The sequence below is a fragment of the Protopterus annectens genome, chromosome 1.part1, assembly GCF_019279795.1.
Source record: "Protopterus annectens isolate FY-2018-M chromosome 1.part1, PAN1.0, whole genome shotgun sequence".
Lineage (NCBI taxonomy): Eukaryota > Metazoa > Chordata > Ceratodontiformes > Protopteridae > Protopterus > Protopterus annectens.
Window position 1 is genome coordinate 1,911,281,308 of NC_056726.1, and position 20,461 is coordinate 1,911,301,768.

Sequence of the window (20,461 nt, forward strand, 5' to 3'; positions counted from 1 at the left end):
GGGAATGTTTTTCTGTGTTTATGTGTTTGGTTTACAGTTGTGATAGGTCTATGTGGGACTGGGTTTGTTGTGTATGTGGTTACCTTCTCCTCCTGACTAGTTTTGACAGTACTGAGTTAGGGGAGCTCAGCCTCTGGTTTGGATACATGGTTGCATCTCTCACATATATTTGTATTTATTGGGGGGAGTTGTGGGTTGTCTGTGTACTTGGGGCAGGTGTCACATTGCCTCTGGATTCACAGATTCTACTTGTTGTGGCTGGCCTTAGTGGATTGTATGTGTGGATGGTTTACTATCACAATGCTGACGTGCACTTGCAAAACTATGAAGTATTCGAACAACAGATTTTCGAATACTTCATATTTCGGCAGGTGATGTGAGCGAACGTTACCATTGTGAATGGACTGTGCATTCACAATTCTAACGTTCGCTCATGTGAGGGGATTGCGGTACAGTGCGGTTAGGGAAATACATTCCTTTCCTCACTGTAGTGCGATCTAAAGGTAGGGGGGTGTGGGGGGCACAGCCCCACAACAGGGGGGTGCAGGGGGGTTTGCCCCCCCTGCATAACTGTGAGTTTAGGCTAGGTAGGTAGGTAGTTACGGGACGGGTGGGAGTGCTGTGTATTGCCGTAAATGTCGCGAGCGACATTTTCGACAATACACAGCTGTTTTCGACTTTAGGTTAATTCGGAAATGTTCATTTCCGATGTATAAATTCGAAAATGCAGACACATTTTTTTCTGATTTTCGAATTTATGATAGTAAACCATGTGTGGACATATTTTATTGCCATACTACTGATCAGTGATTACTTCCCTTTTTATGTTTGCTCTATCATGTAGTAGCTTCCTCATTCTCTTGCATGGTTTGGTAATGGCTGGAGTCCAGCATGCCAGATGCCTGCATGTATGGCATTGTGTCTTGTTGTTATTTGTGATTGCATACTCCAAGCATTCCTGGCTGTGTTCATGGAATGCTTGTATAACATGTTCTGTGGTGTGTCCCATATTCTGCACTTGCACAGGGCCTTTCGTGGATTCCACATCGGTTTGGAGGGGTACAACCTATGCTTTACACATGTTTTTCACTGTGGTATTCTGGCCAGGGACTGTGGTCAGGATGTGTATATCCAGTGTGATTACTCTATGGTCTGGTCTTACCAGTGAGGGATACACTTCTCATCTTGCCATCCAGTACACATGTTGCTGATTATCACATCCAGTATGCTTACCCCTCTTGTGGGAGTGGTACGTTGTTCCTGGGCATTTTGGTTTATGGATTCTGGGAACTTTTCTCCTACTGTGTTGGTGCTAGTATAATGCTCCCAGTGTATGTCTGGGTATTTTCAGTCAAGCAATATAATGTGGTTTGGGGGGCTTGATATATTAATGTATTCCAACATAGGCCAGGTGCAGTTCCTGGTATTAGGACAGTAGTCTGCAGCAGGCTATATACTGGGAGGCGGTTTTAGCCATTGGTATTTGACCATGGCTAATCCATGCTGCTTCTTGATGTGGTACCAACATGGGGGTGTGGTTATCCTTGACATTTATTGCTAGTCACCCTCCTTTTGTAGCTTGTTCCATGTTTTGCGGCTGTACAGCACAGTATGAGGTGTGACCTGGTAGTGTTAGAGTGCTGATGTGAGCCTTGACCCAGTTTTCTATTACAGGACTGATATCTACATTCTCCATACTGTGTGCGTTTACACTGCACGCATCTTGCTGTTTAGACTTCTGGCATTGGGTAGCATTACATCTACGTTCCTATCCCTTGTGATACCTGTGAGGGTGGGTTTGTGTTTTGAGACTTACCTATTCAGGGCATGCTGTGGGTACTGACAGCCTTTGCCAGTATCCATGGGGCCTGGACTGATAGGTGCATGCCACCCCTAGCAGGTGGTGCATCATGTCATGCTCCGCATGTCTTCCCAGGCTAGAACACATTGGCTCCCCTTTGACTAACTGCATTACTTCAGCCAGTTATTGCAATTGATCATCCCATTGTCATTTTGTGGCTTCATGCTTGGTGAGGGTGGATGTTAGTCAGGGTCCTCAGGTGTGCATATAGTACATGGTGTTACATTACTTAACACATGGCATTCATGCCTCAGGTGCTGCTGCAGGGCTGCCTCTGTCGGATGCGCATATTACACTCCCTGTACATGTTTGTGAGCAGGTCATGTCATTTTAGGCATCCCTGTTATTATTTGAGTGAGTCAGAGGGGTATCATTCCCAGGGTTCCTACTGAGCCAGTGTATGTGCTATGCGTTGCCTCTTTGCCAAGGCCAGGGCATACTGGGCACACCTCCTTCTGCCTACTGGGGCAGGCTCAGGTTGTTCCTCCTCCGAGTCACGCTCTGCCTGTGATGGCCTTGGCAATGGTGGGGGGCTGTTTGGCCCAGCCCTATGCTGGTCCTGCTGCAGCTGTTTTCGCAAGATCATATTATGTAGCATAGCACATACCATGACAATTTGGGTACATGTAGTTGGTGTGTACTGCAAGGCTCCACCAGATGTGTCCAGACACCGGAACTGTGACTTGAGCAGCCCAAACACACGCTCTATTACATTATGTGTTTGTGCATGTGCCTCATTATGGCGTTCCTGTTCAGGTGTGTGTGCGTTTCTGATGGGTGTCATCAGCCATGGCTCCAGTGCATAACCTGCATCCCCCACTAGGTGTCTGTGTGGGATGTCCCCATTGGCAAATGTCTGGTACAGCTGCATCAAATGCCAGATGTGGGAATCATGGTAGCTCCCAGGGCAGCCAGCACACACATTCATTATTATGCCCTGGGCATCACACATGACCTGGCAGTTGATGGAGGGGAAGCCCTTGCGGTTAATGTAGGCCCTACCCCGCTCACCGGCTGGTGCTTTGATGCATATGTGCGTGCAGTCTATTGCACCCACTACCTCAGGGTATTCCGCTATTTGCTGGAAGAGATGCATATTGCTGGCCAATACCTCACTCCTTATGACAGCTATGGCAGCCCCTAGCATTTCTGCTCTGAGTTCAGCTTTTTCAGTTTTCACTTCTAATAGCTTACTCCTGTCTTGCAGTGTCTCTTGAGAGAAACATCCTGCACTGCTGTTTGCAGAGTTTTAAGTGCTGGGCTGGGCTACTATTCTGCCTGTGTAATTGCCTGCTTCTAATTGTTTTCACCTGCTAGCTCCAGCAGTATTCCCTGATAGCTTCCTACTAATTCTGTTGCTTCCTTTTTCCTTTCTGTTTCCTCAGGGGGGAGCAGCGTGCATACCAGCAGAAACACGCTCACAGTGGCTTACACGCGCGCACACATGCTTACATGGCTCAGGATCTGCCTATTTGGGTTAAAACACGCGCACACCCGTGCAAACAGTGTTACAGGTCTGCCAACAGGCTCTTACAACAGTCTGCCCTACACACGTGCACACCAGTGCAAACAGTGTTAAACATCTACCAACACGCTCCCACATGCTCAGTCTGCCTTACACACGCGCACACTGCCCTACTCGCGCTTCATGGTGCGCACACGTGTGCATGCACGCCCAGCAAGAAACTTTGGTGCAAGTAACAGTGTACACCTTCCATTTCTTGACTTTCCCATGCTTATCTTGTGGCACTCCTCTTTCCCTGATCTGTGTCTGTCATCTGTCATGTTACACTGACCTCCAATGAACTGCATTTCTTTCTACCATTCCCCCCTGTGATGTCACCTATCTCCTACTCTATTCCTCCCCCTTATGTATCTCTTACACTAGTCAGACTGTGCTCATTTGCTATGTGACTGTGGGATTCAGTATCCTAACCCTCATTTACATGAGATTGCCTACTTATGCTTAGTTACATGTCTTAGACTCAGCTTCCCCCCTTAGCAACCACTACACGGTGGCCATGTTGTTTTTGGTCTGCTGGTCCCTGCATTGTCATTCCATGTATTGCATAAAACCCACATTTGTGGGTTTATAACCTTCATTTTTATGTTTTCTACAGTGCAGCCCGTTTGCGCGGGGCTGCACTGTGTTTAAACATCTGCGATCGCCGAAAAAAAAAAAATATTTTTATAATTTTTGCATCGGGTTACCTTGCCAATGGCCACATATTTGGCCATTGGCATGCTGCCTGACACATATGCACCCTTTATTTGGAGCTGACATGGCTCCGTTGTGATTTTTGCAGAAACGTACTCAGTTGTCAACTGAGTACATTTCTGCAGCTAAAACGTCTCTTACACGGGCTGGTTTCTGCTTCGTGGATCGCTAATATACCTCATTTGCATACCTTTCGGCTGCAAGTGAGGTATTTACCATATCCATGCCCAGTCCGTGTAAGAGACGTTTTAGCTGGTCTCTTACACGGAGTTTAGGGCTGTTCCTGGATCGCGAGGCTTGCATGGAGTGTTACACGTCTCTTACACTCCGTGCAAGCCTTTGTGAATCCTGCCCATTGTGTTCTTGTTTTGCTACCATAGGCATTTCTTAACAAAAGCTGCCTTTGACCTTACAAGTGTTCACCCTTCTTTCACTGCTTACTACTAATGACTGCCTGTAATTCCCCCTCAAATATTATATTATCTTCCTTCTTTCTTCTACTTCCCCTTTCATACATAGACATTGCTTGTCTTTTCTTTTCCTCCTATCATCTTTCTCCTCTTATCACCTTATTTGTACTGTTTTCTCTATTTCACATTAGAAAATTTGTAACTGCCTCCCATTCAGCCTACACCTTCAGTTTGTCTTAAATACCTGTGCAAAGTGCCCCTTGCAGCCTTCTACATAGATCCAGTTATTCCTTCCTAATTATAACCCCTATTTTTTTGTTTCTTCCCACACTTGACCATTAGTTGACCTTGCTCACCAATTCTAACTAACCCACCTTAGCCTCCCCAAGGCTTAGCCTGGCCCACATATGGTGCCACTGAGGAGATTGAGGACACTGGTTTAGTGTCATACTGCTGTTGGGAGGTGTACTTTAACCATTTCTCCCTTGCATTTGCCCTCCCTACTCTGAGATTGCTGCCCTGTGGAGGTGTATGCATGCTTCTGCTCTTGGACAACCTCCTAAGTATCCACTGCTCATGCTGCATGGAGCCCATCAAGCTAATATGTTGTTTACTGCAGCAAGCCTAGGCTGCCTCCCTCCCCACATCATGACTGAGCTGACATTGGCTGATCTCTCCCCCATCCTCCCACTGAGGCCCCTTTGAGGGCCCTTCAGCTCTCATCTGGGACACAGTAACAGTGTTATCCCTCTACACAACATGGCCACACAGACTTTGAGATTTATTGAGCCAACCCATCTAGCTACTTGCCTTCTGTTACAAGCATGAAAACAAAGTGGATAGATATCTGTATAGCATGACATTCACTGACATTAAAATGTCACACTGAACATGTCGATCCATGTGGTCAGCTTTTTTGATACTTTATTTATTGACATTTGATTACCAGGAAACACCAATTGGATAGGAGCTCATTTTCAGAGAAGGCCTGGGGAGAAAAGCCCCAAACTATTAAGAACAATAATTTTGCAGTCTTTAAAAATAATGCAAAAAACAACTACAGTTTAAATAATTATAACAAATTAGATGAAATATGAAAACATTGGTTAAGGATAGATGCAAGTAATATGACAATAATTTAATAGTTAGAGAAAGTTTAGCCAGTTTATAGAGAAATAAAGGTAAGCTAGAATAATGCAAATAGGATTTACAACATGCAGTGAGACAAAAGCAGGCTTATGGTATATTTACAGGAAAAATCCAGGGTAGAGAAATTAACAGAAGTTATGAAGTGAGTGAAGAAAGGAGATTAAGTAGACGTAAGGTATGAATAGATACTGTCACTTGTCTAGTCAGGATGTAATAGATGAGACTTCATGGGTTCTACTCAAGCAGTTTTATTATGTACAAACACATCAGGATTGAGGCTTAATAACTTTACCTTAGATAAACTTATATACAAACTAGCTATTACACTCATACATACTCACTCTCTGGCTACACTCTCAAAATGGCACTGAAGCCTGCATGTGCTTGCTATTTATGTGCACGTTCAGTTCTTGAAATGCTTCTTAAAGATACAGCACATATGCTCTGTTCTACATCCTCCCTCTTTGAGAAATAGGTTATGCAATATTAACAATATCAGTTGACATACAATCAATACAAATAATTCTTTGTCATGCAATATACAGAACTAGATACACATGTATACAATCAATTCCAGTTCACTGTGTATTTCACACTAGGCCTGGAAATACAACCATAACGTGACATAAAATTTAGAATCAGATTTAGCAGATGGGACCGTCTCTGCTGAATGTTCAACCTTAGCAACATCAGGAACATCATCAGGAATGGAAGTAGAAGTTAAGACATGTTCTGCAACAGGAATATTGTCTGGACTGCTATGAGATCTAGAGTCTGTATCACAGGAACAATGGTGTGATACTGATTCTGGTACAGGAAGAAGCTGTCTGTGATTTCTCCTGTACTCCACACCTTCAGATTCTGTGAAGTAGGATCTCGGCTCGGTACATATATCTGTTACTTGAGCAATCTGGTCAACACCTTTTACCATTTGTATTCTCGCTGTCTCACCTTCTTTCAATGGACAAAGAAATCTGCTTGATTTATCATAGCTGGACTTCTGGAAAGAGCATTTCCTGAATAATTGGGATGTAATGGTTCTGTTATTAGCTTTAGGCCTCAACAAACTGGAAATAATATGCCATGTTATTCTGGTTTGCCTGGATAAAAGTCTCTGAGCAGGCGAGCCAAGTATATCGTCATGGGGTATGTTTCTGGGATTGAGTAAATTCAAAAAGACATCAATATTGTCATGCTTTGACCTTTCAAGTAATTGCTTTGCACTCTGTACTGCATGTTCAGCTAGTCTATTTGACTGTGGATATTCAGGACTGCTAGTACCATGTACAAAGTCCCATTCTTTTGCAAATTTCTGAAACAACTGACTGGTAAATTGAGTACCATTGTCAGAAATAACTTTGAACTACCATGGTCTGAGAAGTGATATTTCAAATCAATGATAACAACAGTGGACGTTAGGTTAGGTAGTAAATCAATCTTAAACCAGTTCGAATAAGAGTCTACCAATACTAAGTAATGCTGATTGTTCCACTCGAATATATCAGTGGCTACTGTTGACCAAGGTAGACCAGGAACTAGACTTAGCTGAAATGGTTTTCTTTGCAAATGCGATTTAGTACTGTTGCATACTGAACAAGAAAAAAGTACTTTATGTATTTATTATTTATTTATTTTATATTTGTTGAAAGGGATAGTCTGACCGAATACATGTCCATTTTCAGTGGAGGCCCGGGGAGAAAAGCTCCAAATACAACATACAGAAAAAATAATACAGGAAAAATCATAATATCAATACATGTTGCAAACATTTTATACTCTGTTCAGTCAAGTAAGTTATACATTCAATCATTATTAAACTTATATAAGTATCTAAATTAACAATTATGTCACAGCTTATATGTAGTTTAAAGTACTGTTTGACACACAATTATAGAAAGGAGCTAGTCAGGATTAGATCAAGGACATAACCAGTGTGTCTTAAAATGTTGTCTGAGACTTTTTTGGAATTGAGTTTGTGAGGATACTAGAGTAAGGTCGGCAGAAAGGGAGTTCCACGTTTTGCCGACAGAGTTGGCAAACAGGAAGTCCCCAGCTGAGTTATTGGTTTTGAATGTTTGAACCAGCAATCTGTTAGATGAGCAAAGTGGCCTGAGGTTACTGTAGGGGCTAATGATGTTTTTAAGTGCAGGCATATTTTCAGGTTGGTTGAGTACTTTATATGCCACTATAAACTGGTTGTATTGAAGTAGGCTAGGTAATTCAAGCCACCCTAGAAGATTTAGGTTATGACAGTGGTGTGTCCTAAATGCTGTGCTTGTGGCAAATCTAGCAATGTGGTTTTAACAGCTAGAGAGCTTGATTGGATTTGTTCCGATTGGTGAATAAAGGGGGGGGGGGCATAGAGAAGGGTAGAGAGTAGATGAGAACTGGCAATAGCAGTTCTAGCAAGTGGATTAAGGAAAGGTTTAATCTTATAAAGGGAACAAGTTTTTTATTAATGGTTTTGATAGTTTGGTTGACATGCATATCAACTTGTACTGCAACATATGAGTGACATCAGGTTATGTTTGAGAAACAATGCTTTGTATCAGCACATAGAAATAAACAAGGACCATAAATTTCAGTTCATGGTGTTATGTATTCAACAAGAGAGCATGAGTGGAGGGGAAATTATACATAGAACTGAATTAGCTGAGTTAAGATGGATAGCTGAATTGCAAGCCAACCATACACCTGGGTTAAATGGATGTATGCCTTTAAAACCCCTTTTGAAGGGGCGTATGTTTTGCTCTTGATTCTGATTGGTTGTTATTTGTTTAAATATGGCTGATTTTAACTGTTTTTTAGATCTGATGAAGAGCTAATGCTCGAAAGTGCTTACCAGTGTTTTAAATAAAGCTTTAACCAGTCGTGGTGGCTCCAATGGGTTTTCTTTTCATCATTACATATGTAACCTCTGGTAGTCTGAATTTGCACTTTAGAGGATTGAGCTTTAAGTTCACTTCACATGCTCTTTGTAGAACTCTCTTAAAGTTTCTGTCATACTCTGTTTCACCATTGCCTCCAACCAATAAATCATCTACTATTATGACACAAGGATAACCTGAAAACATTTGCTCCATTGCACACTGAACGACTTCCCTTACAGAATTTATTCCAAAGGGCATCCTTAGGAATCTGTATTTGCCAAATGGGGTACTGAAGGTAGTCAGTGAGTGGCGCACAGCTACAGTTATCCCACTCCACAAGGGGGGATTCAACTTGGATCCCAGGAACTACTGTCCTATCAGTCTGATGAGCCTGATCTGTAAGGGCATGGAACACATTATCATGGATCATATAAACAAAGACATTGGCAACCTTCAAACACTGGACCCCACCCAGTTTAGGTTTGTGAAGGGCCAATCTTGTCTCCAGAACCTGACTGACTTCTTCAAATCAGTCTCTAGAGCTGTGGACAAGGGTAAGGCAGTCCAAACTGCCTATATGGACCTTACCAAGGCCTTCAACACCATTCCCCACTCTGGAATCATAGATAAACTTACTAAGCTGGGCATAAATCACTATGTCACTCAATGGGTTGCCAACTGGCTTACTGACAGAACCCAGACTGTAAAAGTAGCTGACTCCAAATCCAGCTCCAGACAAGTGGCAAGTGGAGTACCTCAGGGTTCAGTCCTGGGAATGCTCTTGTTTGGCATCTACTTCTCTGAAGTACAGGCCAACACTAAGGTACTCTGGCTAGCAAAGTTATCAGATGACTGCAAACTGGGAATCATTATTGAATCCCCAAATGATGTGGATATTCTACAAAAGGGCCTTGCAGAAACAGATGCTTGGTGCCAGAGCCATGGGCTCAAGCTTAATGCCAAGAATTGTATAATTATCTCCTTTGGGAAAAAAACATGTACCCATGAATTACCACATAGGTGGCAGTACATTAAACACTGAAAGTGTGATGAGAGACTTAGGGACACAGGTGGACAGTGGTCTCACTTTCATCACATCACCACAACAGTCAGGAAATCCTTCTATGTGGCACACCTCACTACTAAGTGCTTTTCATCCAGAAAAAGGAGGTCATTGCCCCACTGTATTCATCCCTCATTAGACCCATTGTAGAGTACAATTGCCCATTTGGTATGTACCTCACAAGACATTTGCAACAGCTGGAAAGGCTATAGAAATATCTCACTAAAAGAATCACAGGCCTAAAGCAGATGCCCTAGGCTGACTGTCTAAAAAAAAACTCCAGCTATACTCTGTGGCATATCATCTACTCAGAGGTGATCTCGGCTTAACATACAAGGCCATGCCAAACCCTGAGCTGTTGGACATGCTCCGCTTAAAGAAATCCCAATCCCTCAGAGCCACATGCTCCAGAGATCTAAACCTTGTCATTACAATGAACAAAACATGCTGGAGGTATAGGTTCCTGACCCAGAGACTCCCCCATACTCTAGAATAGACCACCCATACAGGTCAAGCAGAACACCTCCTTGGCCCTCTTCAAAAGGAACCTTGATGATTGGATGGGAGACAGGAAATTCACCCCGGGGATCATGTCAGTCACCCTGCTAGACAGGGGTCCAGGGAAATAAATATTGTGGGAAGAAATATCCAGGGAATCATTATGGCTAGGCCTGTATAGGCCCTAGGGCCGATAGCCTAGTACCAACCTATGAACCTATTTGTGATCAAGCATTACTTGCCTAAATGACATTTTTGCATCCAAGATAGAAAAAACAGTGGCATTCCGTATTAGGGCCATGACTTTTTCGACATTATGCATTAGATGATGTGATCTCTTTAATGCTTTGTTCAAATCTCTTGGGTCAATACATATTCTGACTTTGTCTGCGCCTTTCTTGTGGCCTGACACCATGGACAACACCCATTCAGTTGATTCTGTAACTGGAGAAATTACACCTTGCTGCTCCATTTTATCCAGCTGAGCTTTAACTTTATCCTGTATAGCTATCAAAACTTTTCTTGCTGGTCTGACCACTAGACTGACCTCTGGGTCTAACTTCATAGAATACACAACTGGAAGTTTGGCCAGCTTTTCATTGAAAACATCAACATACTCTGAAAACATGGCTTCAGAAAAATTAGAACTAAGATATGTGTTTATTTGATGAACTTCTTTGGTAAAATAAAGCAGGTTCATTCTCAGACTGTCTCTGAGAATCAGTAATGACTGTACAGATCTTTGGACTACATAGAATAACAGGGTGTAACAGTTGCTAGCCAAATAACATAAAAGCACTACTGAGCCTTCAGTGTGAATTTCTTCACCTCCATAAGCAACAAGTTTTGTACTACTATCCACATTAACATTCTCACCAGCTCTCACTTTAGCAAAGGTGTCTGCTGACATAACATGACACTTTGAACCAGTGTCTACTTTGAGCTCAGTGGAGTTACTATTGATCTGCGCAGTACAAAATACTTTGTTCTTTGCCAACAAATTCACTGCATCAACCGTTTTACGAATTACTGACACACTATCTACACATAAAGTAGAAATGCAGCTCTATATATGATCAACTTGCTTTTTGAGTGACCCTTTTTTACAACTGTGTGAGGTTTACTTGATTTGTAAAACTCTGGAAAATGGTTCCATTTTTTACACTTGTGGCATTGCTGACCAAATGCCAAGCACTTCTCTCTTTTAGACTCATAATTGGCACCACAACTGAGACAGTTAACTATAAAGCTAGATTTGGGTTTTGCTGATTCATGCCTATACTGCACTGAGCATGCTCCTTTAACTGAACTAGTCTTAGAACTTGCTGCCATGTGCTTAGGTTTGCTTCTGTTTGCCACATGTTGCATGCTGTCTACATTTGCTATGGAGCTTGCCAAAATTATACTCATCACTTGCAAACATAATTGTGTGCCTTTCTGTAACTTCATGGATTTCAGGGCTGTGACTGCCATGTGCTTAGGTTTGCTTCTGTTTGCCATGTGTTGCATGCTGTCTACATTTGCTCTGGAGCCTGCCAAAATCATACTCATCACTTGCAAACATAATTGTGTGCCTTTCTGTAACTTCATGGATTTCACAAATCTGAATAGATTTGCTTAGCATTAAATCACTTTCACAAAGCAAAATCCTTCTCACAGCAGCACTATTAATACCACACACAAGCCTGTCTTTTATCAACTCATCTCTTAAGTCACCAAACCAAAACATTTTAGCTTGGTTCCTTACATCAGTAATATAAGCTGCAACAGTTTCCCCTGGTTTCTGATCTGTTGTGTAAAACAAATACCTCTCTAATGTAATATTTGTCTGAGAGTTACACACTTCTCTGAATTTGCACTTCAAATACTTAGTGTCTTCCCTTGATTCAGCCTGTACAACAATATTGTGGTTTTCACCTTCTCCCTCATGTATTGCTGGTGCATACACAAATTAACGCTCTATTTCAATGGCCTCTAACACAGCTAGGTTTAACAAAATAAATGCCCTGGTGCATGCATCTTTGTCAGAATAAGCTGCTTGTAATAAAAATATTGTACTCTTACTCAGATATTCTCCAATTCTCTGCAATATTCTGATCAAATACAAGTGGTGAGGGCTTTCAAAATCTGTCTGCCATATTAACACATACCAGTGAAGGGTTTTGCAAATATACACAAACACGCACACACACATATATATATATATATATATATATATATATATATATATATATATATATATATGTATGTATATGTATATATATATATATATATATATATATATATATATATATACATACCTATGCCAGAAATTTATGCCAGTATTTGTAACCATGCCCAATAGCAAAACAAGCCTCTGAATAAATTAACTTTGTGAAATAAGTCTCTTGGGAACTGTAATGCTGTTGAAATTACTGTACTGCAAGAAATCACCTCTTAGTGTAAGAAAAATTTAAAAATAAACAAAAACATACAGTTCCAAATGAATGCTCGAGTGTAGCAGTATAAAGTAGCTAAAATTAGCTTTAAATAAACTATAGATGAACACTAATAAGTGCCTTAAAAGTAAATTTATTTGAGCGCACTTTAGACTTCATCAGAAACATTTAAATGACAAAACCAGTAGTGCTTTTATATCTTACAACAGATTGAATAATTGCCAATCAATGAAAATACTTCCCTCTCATTATTTAAAGAAATATTTCTACTGTTCACAGTTCATCCATTTAAAAGTACCCTTTTAAACATCTGTACTTTACTATTTAAAATACTACCTAATATATTTAATATAAACTTTACTAAGCCATTAGTTAAAAACTTTTACAAAAAATTGTGCATTAATGTAAACATTGTATGAAAAAAACATTATTAAAAAGCATAATATAAAAATATTTTACAACTTGAATGAATGGTATTTTAAAACAGGCATAATACTACATGTTTCATTTATACCTGTAAAATGAGTGGAGTTAAGTCTTATTTGCCACTTTAACTCTTCCCTTTCCAACCTATTTTTCCAATCACCTCCCCTGTGGTCATTACCTAGGTTCTCCAAAATACCAAAGTGGAAGGTTTTATAGGAGTTATTATTCCTGAAATGTTTATAAAGAGCATTGTTTTTGTCCTCATGTCTAATAGCGTAAAGATGTTCATATATCTGTCTGCGCAGAGCTCTCTCAGTTTTCCCAAAGGAAAACTGCTGACAGTTCTGACAGACAGAAAGATAGACTAGCTGTTTAGAACCACATGAGCCTCAATTCAAATATACTTTCATCTTAGGTGTCCCTATCTCCACCCAATCGACATTTAAAATATATGAACAGTAAGCACAAGAACCACATCTCCTAGTTCCTCTGTATATATCATTTGTCTTTATGGGATGTTCTAGTAAATATTTAAGTTTATTGCTAGTTTTGAACACAAAACAAGGTTTTTTTTCCCACAACATCCATTAAACTTTCTTCACCCTTAAACATCACCCAATTTCTCCTAACTATTTGTTGGATGTCCTTCACCTGGGAACCATAAGTCAGTACCATAGATTGTGTGTAATTTTGTTTATTACTGTTCCCAATTTGTTTGACTTCATTTTTTAAACTGTCAATAGGTTTCCCCAATAGGGGTACATATTTCTTACCCCATTCATTTAAAACTCCTTCACTAATAGAGTATAACAGAGAAGTTGGGTAACCTCTTTCCATAAAAAGATGAACTAAGTAAGCTATCTCGTTCTTACAAGTCTCTTCAGAAGAGCACATTCTTGCTATCCTGACCATTTGGCCCTTTACAATATTTTTCTTGGTATGTCCTGGGTGACAACTGTTATATTCCAGGTAATCATTTGAGAATGTAGGTTTCCTATATATTCTTGACATAAAACATGCCCTAATAGGGTCAACAGAAATAGTTACATCCAAATAATTTATAGATTTGTTATCGTAGGTACCAGTAAATTTGAAATAATCAGTATTGATATAAGTCAAAAATTCATTTACTGCTTCTTCCCCCCTCCATAAAATAAAAATGTTGTCTAAAAACTGGAGGTAGGTCCACCATTTACCTACAAATTTACTTTGGAATATATAAAGTTTCTCCCAGGAGTACATAACGAGGTTCGCAAAAAGGGGTGCACAGCTGATACCCATGGCAACACCTTTAGTCTGTTTGTAATATTCCCCCTCGAATATAAAGAAATTATTCTTTAAAATAATTTCCATAAGGACCATTACAAAATTAAGTAAAGCGTTACTCAAGTTGCAAACTTCCAATAAAGCTTCATGGAATAGGTTCAAACCCACACTGTGGGGGATAGAAGTAAATAAGTCAACTACATCAATAGTAGAACAAACATTTGCTTCATGGTAATACTCTTCCCTAATTTTACCTAGGAAGTCCCATGAGTTTTGTAATATATAATCTATGTTCTTGAGGTCCCCCTGGACCATTCTTTCTACAAAAATCCCCATTGGGTAAGTCATGCTGTTCTCTGAACTTATAATCAATCTGTATGGGGGGGTCAGTATATTTTTGTGGGTTTTTGGAATACCAAACATGATGGCTATTCTAGGATGTTCATTGTACAAGAATTTAAAAATGTCTTCATTACTTGCACCCTGGAATAGACAGTCTTCCAGAACTAACTGAATCTTCTTTTGAGCTACATTTATTTCACTAATAGAAGAAATCTCATACTTGTCATCATCTTGTAACATGCTGCACATTCTATTGATGTAATCCATCCTATCCACAATAGCCATCCCACCCCCTTTATCTGGTTTCATGAATCTCAAATTGATGTTCCCACAAAGTTCCTTTAGGATATAAATGAAGTACGGCCACCAAAAGATGCAAACTCTTCCACAAAAAAGCCACACAGTGTGGAAAACTAAGTCCAAATGATAAAAACAGAGTCCTGTAGTGTGACCAGAACAACTTAATTTATTCCAAAGAAAAACGACTAAGCGCTTTCGCCAGCAATCTGGCTTCATCAGAGTCGTTTAAACTACATTACAACAAAACATATATACTCTCTACTCAATACTCATTGGGCCAATCCAATTAACACACGCCCAAAACACGTAATTGTCTAAAAAAACTTGGTGGTTGACAAAACAACTATATACAAAATACTTTATACACATAAATAACAAGATCATCGTCAATGGTGATGTTACATCCATACAATTCTAAATTGATATCCAATTTCATAATGGCATTCTAAATATACATGAATAATACATAAAACATAATACTTAATGTGTAATATATTTACCCCCACCCCCCCCCACACTTTTTAATTTGCACATGCTCCATAGGTCTCTACTACCTATGGGATTTATTTCAACAAAAATCAGGTGTTGCGATGGGTGCAAAATGTGCGCCAGCCTTTGCCAATGCAGTTCTACTTACATGGGAAAGAGAACATATTTTTGCATCAGGAAGGTTTAAAGAAAATATACTGATGTATAGTAGGTTTTTGGATGACATTTTGATTTTCTGGGAAGGAGATGAGAAAACAGTAGTTGACTTTGTTGAATTTCTGAGTAACACCACAGAGTTTTTGAAATTTACATTTCATTGGGATATAAACAAGATCAACTATTTGGACATCACTATTAGTAGGACAGATAGTGGGTTTGAAAGTAATATTTATAGAAAAGAAAACTATTCGAACTCCCTACTACACTTCTCCAGTTGTCACCCGTTCCACCAACGTAAAGGAATTGTTAAGGGGCAAATGGTGAGAACCTCTAGGCTGGTTAGCAACGACACACAATTTAGAAGGGAGCTTTTTAAACTAATAGGTATGTTTTTGGACCGTGGTTACCCACTGAAGCTCCTTCTTAGTATAAGGAGGGAGGTCTTGAGGGGAAGAAAAGAACGTTTTGCACCTGTTTTATGTTCTGGGTTAGGACAGATGGAGAAAAGTGAGACTGGTGCTGTCCCCAAGACGTCCGAGATAAAGATGATAGTTAAATTTAACCCCAAATCCACAGAGATAGTTGACATTATAAAAAATATTTGGAAGTATGTTTTAAGTGAAGATCTTAAAAAGATATTGGGTTCAGAACCTGTTTTTGTATTTAGTAGGGGTGAGAATATTAAAGGTATCCTAGAGAGAAACAACAAAAATGAATACAAATCCATTATGAAAAAATGTGGATTTTGTAGATGTTGTAGGTACATCAATGAGGGGAGTTATGTATGTGTACCAGGTTACAAGTACACCATCCCTTGTCCTGGGCAGTGCAATTGCTGTACTAAGAATATTGTCTACCTAGCAACATGTGTGACGTGTGAGGCTTTCTATGTGGGGAAATCCATTAGGAGATTGCAGGATAGAATTGCGGAACACGTGAGATCTATAAGGAAGAGAGACAAGCACAATGCACTTTATTTGCACAGTAATAAATGTGTTGGTTTTAAAAAATTTATGTTTTTTATCATTGGACGTGTTTTAGACTTTGGTGAGGGTGGTGATATACCCAGTAGAGTGGGGGCTTTAGAAATGGTTTGGCAACTAAGATTAGATGCTTGTAAGCCCCCTGGTATAAACGATTATATCTCGATTAAACCTATTTTAAAGTTAAGATCCCTTTTAATATAGAGAATAGAAACATAGGTAGTAGAGACCTATGGAGCATGTGCAAATTAAAAAGTGTGGGGGGGGGTGGGGGTAAATATATTACACATTAAGTATTATGTTTTATGTATTATTCATGTATATTTAGAATGCCATTATGAAATTGGATATCAATTTAGAATTGTATGGATGTAACATCACCATTGACGATGATCTTGTTATTTATGTGTATAAAGTATTTTGTATATAGTTGTTTTGTCAACCACCAAGTTTTTTTAGACAATTACGTGTTTTGGGCGTGTGTTAATTGGATTGGCCCAATGAGTATTGAGTAGAGAGTATATATGTTTTGTTGTAATGTAGTTTAAACGACTCTGATGAAGCCAGATTGCTGGCGAAAGCGCTTAGTCGTTTTTCTTTGGAATAAATTAAGTTGTTCTGGTCACACTACAGGACTCTGTTTTTATCATTTGGACTTAGTTTTCCACACTGTGTGGCTTTTTTGTGGAAGAGTTTGCATCTTTTGGTGGCCGTACTTCATTTATTACACAGCTATTGCCCTGGTGGGTGTTTCCTTTCATCTTTCCTTTAGGATATGATTCTCCTCATAAGTGAGATTATAATGTTTATGTTTAGAGTTGTGGTACATTTCATAAATCTCCGGTGTACATACTTTTTCAAAGGTAGAAATGATAGGGTGTAAAGGGGGGTTAAAACAACTTTTTCACTTAAAATTCACTGGTCTGGATACTACAGCAGTATCCTTAAACAAAAAGCTCAGGTTTAACTTCCTAGTGCTGTTGTTGTTGTTGTATCTTTTGGCTTTTCCCAGTTAGGGGTCGCCACAGTGGAACTCCGGTCCGCTAATGATTGTCAGTAGATTTTTACATACCGATTTGCCAGCCCTGATGCACAACCTTCAACGAAGGTATGCTCATTCACGCATGTCTCCACAAAGAAGATGCTTTAGCTGAGAATTGAACAGGACAATGTCTTACTATGAGGCGACAATACTACCGCAGCACCACCACCGCAGGTGTATAGCTTAAAATCCGTGATGATGTTGGAAATATCCCCTTTACAACTAGGAACAAACTTGATACCTTTTTTCAGTAAAGAGAAATGGTCTTTATTGATTTCTAATCTAGCGTAATTATATATATTAAACCCTTTATAGCTCAGTAGTAACCCATCAAAAGAGTTAATTACCTCTTTGTCTGGAACCTCAAGCTCAACTAATAATGACTGCCATTTCTCCACTTCTGGTAAGGTGCTGTTCGCCCCCCTCCCTTGTGTCCCCCTTGTTGTTCTAAAAAATGTTTCCCTTTAGATACATTTTGTTTATTTTGTAGCCTCTCAGATCTCCTGAGTGCTGGGCATTCCTGGTTGTAGTTTTCAATAACCTCACTTACATGTGTATTAGAGGCATGAAATACTTCACCATTATTCACTTCTCTACCTTTGAAATATGATTTAGGAAATGGGTATGCATTCCTAGCTTTATATTCACATGCATCCCTATATAACTTCCTACGTTTCCTTTTAACATTATCATTAACTTGCTGTTCAATCCTAGTAAACATATTATCATACTTGTAACCAAATTCTTCAAACTGCACATCATTTAAAACTTTTTCATTTAAATTTTCCACTTCATCACAGTTCCTGTGTTTACTTTTTACAAGAAAAAATTAAAAATAACTATATTGTGCTAATCAGCTGGGCAGAAGAAGCTCAAAGTAAGAAACATTTCAAGGTAAATGTACTTTGCGAATAAACAGTACAAGGCATAATGAAACATCTCCAAAATGGCGGTACTTTTTTTTTTTCAAATATAATTTTTATTGATTTTTTTAGAATTTAAAACAAAACAGACATATAACAAAACTGTCATAATACTATGTTTACAGAGAGGAAAAAACTTGCTATCTAAACAGATTATAGATGTGTTAATAATTAAAAATAATCATCCCTACCAAGGCAATAGCTAGTAGTTACCAAAAAACATATAAACGTAGAATGGATTAAGTGCTATCCCAAACACGCAGGATTGCTCTATAAAAAACACATATCATAGGGACAGATATTGATACAGATACCCCCTTATAATAACAATTGAAGCAAATGATAAGGTACAATTTACTTTGTTAATTACAAGGGTGAGTGATGATTTGAGAAGCATATTTATGTCAGATTTATGACTGACATGAGAAAGGTAAGGGGGTAGGTTCTTAGAAATACATTATTTACAATATATACAACTATTTACAACTTGGATGCCTTTCCATGTGGAATAAAGGAACATCAACCAACATGATTTACATTAATGTTTCATCAGTATTTATTGGGAAATCAGACTAGACAGTATGCACATGATGGACGTCACATATTGTGATGGTAGAGAATGACCATTGTATGATAATTAACTAGATTGAATTATTAAATAGACTGCACCAATACTTCTGGAAATAGTCTATTTTGTTTTTACTGCTAGAACAAAGTTTATGAGCAGAGATGTACTTAAATACCATTTTTAAGTGCTCCTAGGAGATTATATAGGGGTTTACCCAGTTCTTAGCTATAAAGTATTTGAGGAGAGCACACACAGTTATTAGAGTGTGCTTCTAGACTCCTGTTAATGATTTAAGAATTATATTCAGGATTGTGGTTTGTCAGCAGAAGGTGATCTTCTCATAACCCATTTTTTCAAGTTGTGCTCTAAGGGAGCACCATAGTTTATATATGTTTTTACAGCTCCAGAAAATATGGAGAACATACACATGCTGGAGAGAACAAAAAGGCCAAGCTATATTGTTGTTGTAACCAAATTTTAATAGAACTGCTGGAGTATAATATGAATTATTATTTATCATGAGCTGGGTATAAATAAAATTTTTGAATGGGTAAGATTAAGGGTGATTCTAATTGCTCTATATTTGGACTCAGCTGGAATTTCTCCTTGTATGTAGTTCCAGTATTTAGAGAATAGAAGTGATTGTTGATATTTAATGCTTATTAAAAGCTTGTCTGTATGGGATAGCATTTTGTTTCTAAGAAAGAGGGATTTGATAATTATTTAAGTTAGACTTACATTTTGCTCACTTACATTAGTGTTGGCAAATTTTTGTTTTATTAATGAATTAAGTTGTCATAACATGGAGTCATATCTATTTGGTGTTCTGAAGAGCCCTTTAACATCAGCAAAGTTCTTAGGATGGTAAAACTGCCATACCTTAGTGTTTTTAATTAAAGGAAAGCTAGACAGGTCTAACATGCTATGGTTAATCTTTATATCTGGATTTAGGTGAATTGGCTGAAGAACAAGGAGAGTATCTTGTAAATTGATTGATCGCATCAATGCTTGAAAGATGTACATTTTTTTTAACAGTAGAATTTTTGATTTGTATTCATTATCTATCATTAAGAAAGGGATAGAACAAGGGTTCACTTTGATTAAGTCAATATAGTTGCACCAGATTTTGACCCAAATTGGGGTACACGAATCATTCAATGGATCATAATTCACAATTTTGATTAAACAGCTTGCATTTATTATATTATAATAGAGATTAAAGTCAGGAAGGCTCAGTCCACATTTTTCTTTTGGAAGGATTAACTTTTTATATGAGATTCTAGTTGATTTAGGGGACCAAATGAATTTTGGGATTGTGGTTTCCATTTTATTGAAGAACTTTTGAGGTATATTTAAATTAATGGAGTTTAGATGGAATAATATTCTGGGTAGAATGTTCATTTTTATGATGTGGATTTCAACAGTAAGGATAGATTAATATTTTTCCATCTAGATA